The sequence below is a fragment of the Labeo rohita genome, chromosome 2, assembly GCF_022985175.1.
Source record: "Labeo rohita strain BAU-BD-2019 chromosome 2, IGBB_LRoh.1.0, whole genome shotgun sequence".
Taxonomy (NCBI): domain Eukaryota; kingdom Metazoa; phylum Chordata; class Actinopteri; order Cypriniformes; family Cyprinidae; genus Labeo; species Labeo rohita.
Window position 1 is genome coordinate 7,505,031 of NC_066870.1, and position 4,798 is coordinate 7,509,828.

Below are 4,798 nucleotides of genomic sequence, written 5' to 3' on the forward strand. Positions count from 1 at the left end.
TTAATTTTCCTTTAAATATCACTTCAACGAGTGTCAGGTTAATATAAAACTTGAGCATTATTGAAAATAAACTTAACCGTAAGAGTTGGCTTTTGTCATATACATTGCTTATTGCTTTTCCTCACCAGTAGCAGCCTCGCATCCAAAATTATGTTTTTGGTATATTTAATCATCATTTAATATTAAAGGTAAATTAAATCAGAAGAACCAACAGGTGGAAATGGCAACCAGTTCAATTGTTAATGTAATGTTCTTCAGGAAAATATCTGGTTTTGGAGTGATGGATCACCGTTTGCATACAGTAACTGGCAAACTGGAGAACCAAACAATTCAGGAGGAGCTGAACATTGTGTGGAGATGGGCAATTCAGGTATTGTATACATATCCATATATTTCAAGCATTTAACAGGGATCTTTGGTAAAAAACCTGTCAAGGTTGCACATTTTATTCTACCTTTACATTTATGGCTTCCTGTTTGCACTAAAACATTTTCTGAATAAAATGACTGAAATTCCACAGCTTATCAACGCTGGAATGATGCACACTGCAGTGCTCTACTCAACTTCATCTGCAAATTGGAAATTGAAAATTGAAATAAACTTTAAACCACAAATGTACTTCCTCCTTTCTTTCTTTATCAAGGCTAATGATCTGTTACCATTATGTGTCGTTGACTTGTAGAAGACTTGCAGCCTATAATTCTCTTTTCTGCAGTTTCTGGTTCAAACATGTATGGCTGAATTAATCCAATATTTCCAGTTGCAATTGTGTACACTGTAAAATCCAATAGTTTACCTTACTTAGAATTAGTTATCTTTACTTATTTGCTACACTTAATAGGTTTTATTAAGTTACAGCTACTTTCAAGCGAGTAAAACAGTTTACTTACTACTCTGAGTGACGCTTACTTAAAATATTCAAGTAGCCACAAAGGAACCAATGACATTAATAAACCAGTGAAAGGCAGCAGTGCACTAATATGTTGCTAATTTGCAAAATAACAGAAGAAGAAAATAATTGTTAATCTGCAGTTATTTTTCACTAGTTACATTCACTCATTTCCCAAAGTCATCTTGAATGTTGTTTCAATACAACTATATATTTGAGAGAACATCACATAAGCTGACTTCATAAATTGATGTTGATTTTTGTAAGATGTTGTTTGTGTGTCTTATTTTATTTTTTTTATTATTATATATATTTTTACTTACCATTATAGTGATTAATGTTCTGTTTGGTTGGGCACTTGGAACTTTGCTTTTCTTATTATGATTTTCTTTCTATTGATGCAGCAGTGCAACGAAGTCATAATTTTTGATTTCAAGGGAAGTAAAGTAATAAGTTGCTTTTAGAAGGTAACCTACTAATTCTGATTTTCCATTAGCTAAATCTTTTAATTTTTTTACTAATAATGTTTAGCTAATGTATTTTTTATATTTATTATTAATGATCTTCTGGAATTTTATTGTTCTTCATAAACAACTTAAACTTTATTGGGTTGAGACAGTCCTTTAATATTTGTGATAATGTGCTCAAGTCACAAACTTCAACATTCAGCACATGAATCACAACAATGGTAACAATTCAATTTTATTTATTTTTAATAATTGTGACAATAACCATTATATTATTTTATTTTCTCTTTTTGTTGTGCTACTACTGACACAAGTCAGTAAATAAAATTAGCAAATAAAAACAACAACAGTAAAAGAAACCAATTGCATAATTTATTCATGCCGCAATGCACTCTGGGAGTCAGTGAGTAGCTATACTAAGTCAAGTGTAAGCCTAAAGTAAATGATTAAGTACCCCCTACAGTTCTTTTTTAGTTACTAGAACTCTTGTGTAAGTAAACTATACTAACTAAGCATTTGTCAGTACAACATACTATTCCTATTTCACTTTACTTAGTTTTTTTAAGGCAATCGGTTTGCATGCTTTTTTTAAGTAAGCCCAACTAATTAGATTTTACAGTGTAGCCTTCACTACTTCAGGTCATGCAGTCCAAGCTGCTGTGACTGAGTGGAGGTGCATTAATGATCTTGTGCATACATGCAGTGTTGGGCAGTAACTAGTTACATGTAATTGAATTGCATAACTTAATTTACAAAATAAGTGTAATTGTAATTAGTTACAATTACTGATTTAAAAAGTGTGCAATTAAATTTACTTTTCACTTTTGAAAATATTAATGATTACAAAGGGGGTTACATTTAAATTCAGACGTGAACTACTTTCACAAATTGCACTGACTGCTCTAAAATGAGACCCCAATGTTTCAGGAGTTTAGGACCGAGCGTGGGACACATGCTTATTTGATAAGTTATATTTCCTATTTCTTAATTCTGTCATCCTGATATTGTGGACTCACTCTCGTTTCATACAAACGCAGCTGCTGCCGACTAACAAACTAGTACTGTTAATACTTAATTATTTATGTGGTGAAATGTAATAAAAGTGGTATGGCACCGTACCCCTTAAATGTTCTTTTAGTTTGAATTTGCCGCTTGCTAGGGACTGTTTTCTTCATAGAAGCTTTGCGTTCAAATATTTCAACTTGGATCAGAGTTTTGTTTACTTGTGTGGCAAGCAGCTGTGTAATAAGTGGGATAATGTGCATCCAGCCAGCTGTTATTGCAAAATAAAGATGTATATTATCTCTTACCTATTATAATCTTAATTCAAGTGATGAGGGATTTTGAAAATCACAATCAGTGTGTTACTGTAAGGTTAAGACTGGATGGTTTAAATGTTTCAGAAAGATTAACAGTTGAAAATAATAGAAATTTAGGAACATAATCAAATGTAATAAGTTACATTATTTTAATAAAGTAATTAAAGTTACACTACTTATTACAATTTAAATAGGCTAACTTGTCATCTGTAACCTATTATATTTCCAAAGTAACCTTCCCAACACTGCATACATGACACCTTCATATTAACTTTAATGTCTTGGGCCATGAGCGTGAAAGATTGTTTACTTGTTTAAGCATACACCAATTTAACTGGTCTTGGCCAGAATTTGTCACTGGTTGTTTTATACTCCAGTGCTTATTGAGCTTCGGCTGTCTTGGACCGCATTAAAAAGTTCACATACAACAAAATCACACTACCACGTTTATGGCAGCGGATTGTGGTTGCCAGTCCTAGTTTTGAGTCCTTAAAGGGTTGCTCCACCCCAAAATGAAAATTGTCATTGATCACTTACCCCTATGTCGTCTTAACCCCATAAAAGCTTTGTTCGTTTTCACAACGCAATTTAAGATATTTTAGATGAAAACTGGGAGGTTTGTGACTGTCCCATTAACTGCCAAGTACATACCACTGTCAGGGCCCAGAAAAGTATGAAAGACATTGTCAAAATAGTCCATCTGCCATTAGTGGTTCAAGCATAATTTTACAAAGCTACGAGAATACTTTTGGTATGCAAAGAAAACAAAAATAATTACTTTATTAAACAATTCTTCTCCTTCGCATCACCGTAGTGCCATATTGGAGAGTATCCGCTGGGCGCAAACAGCCATACCACACGGATACGTTTTCTATGTGTATTTACGCTTTGATTTGAACAAAAACAGTGTATCTGCTTAACGCAGTTGACACAGAACAACATACACATTCTGGGCCCAGCAGATACTCTCCAAATTGTTGCTACGGTGACACGGAGGAGAAGAATTGTTGTTATTTTTGATTTCTTTCCGTGCAAAAAGTATTCTCGTAGCTTCGTAAAATTATATTTGAACCACTGATGGCAAATGGACTATTTTGGCGACACCCTTCATACTTTTCTGGGCCTTGACAGTGGTATTTACTTGGCAGTCAATGGGACAGTCACAAACCTCCCTGTTTTCATCCAAAATATCTTAAATTGTGTTCCGAAGACAAAGCTTTTACAGGTTTGGAATGACATTAGGGTAAATGATGGCACAATTTTCATTTTGGGGTGTAGTAACCCTTTAATATGGCTACGTTCACACACAGTATGGTTATTTATGGGAGTGACAACCAGTAAATCTGATTCAGGTCATATGTTTTGCAACGTGATCACAGTCTGAACCAACACATACTCACTACCAACTCATCACATATTGACACTTTTCTCAAGGGAAAATTTGGAGTTGGTATAACCTCCAAAACCTAAAAAGTTGCGTGTGAAAACATGTGTACAGATAAGTGCAGACTGTTTCTAAAAAAGTTTAAGTTCAATTTGAGACAGTTGTGATTTGGTCTTAATGATTTAGGAGTCGTTTTCACTTCTCCTAACATTTCACAGATTTAGGTAAAACACTTTGTGAAATACTCCTAGAGCAAACATTTGTGAGTCCTAAATTTAGGACTGACACGCCCATTATTTTTAAGATTTTCTTCTAAATCAGCAAGTTAATGAGCTACTTTTAGCCTTAAGATATTTTGTGAATACAGGCTCAGTATTTCAACATTTCAGTCTCTATGCAAACATAAGTAAATGTACAGTTGGTAGAATCAGAAGTTACATGATGTAAAATACATACAAATTTTCATGAGACCATGTCAGATGGGAAGATAAAAAATCCAAAAAAAATTTAAATTAAATTAAGCAAGAATACAGAAAAACACAACCACAAAACACAAGATCACATGAAGAACTGAAGGGCACAGGGGGTATATATACACAGACTAACTGAGGGACCTAATGAGTAAATGAACAGCAGGTGGACGAGATAATTAACTAGTAGGTAACCACAGAAACTAACAAGAACTCAGACAGGCACAGAACAGAACTAAACTGAAGATCACCTGAACTTGTTTACCCAA

General features: G+C 33.8%; 1 long non-coding RNA gene across 1 annotated transcript; it reads left to right on the forward strand.

Moving 5' to 3' along the window:
- The first annotated feature begins 251 nt into the window (after positions 1 to 251).
- On the forward strand, positions 252 to 618 carry LOC127154899 (uncharacterized). The gene is made up of 2 exons (XR_007825514.1): positions 252 to 370; positions 521 to 618. It is a non-coding gene; the product is annotated as an uncharacterized LOC127154899 (long non-coding RNA).
- The last annotated feature ends 4,180 nt before the right edge of the window (positions 619 to 4,798 follow it).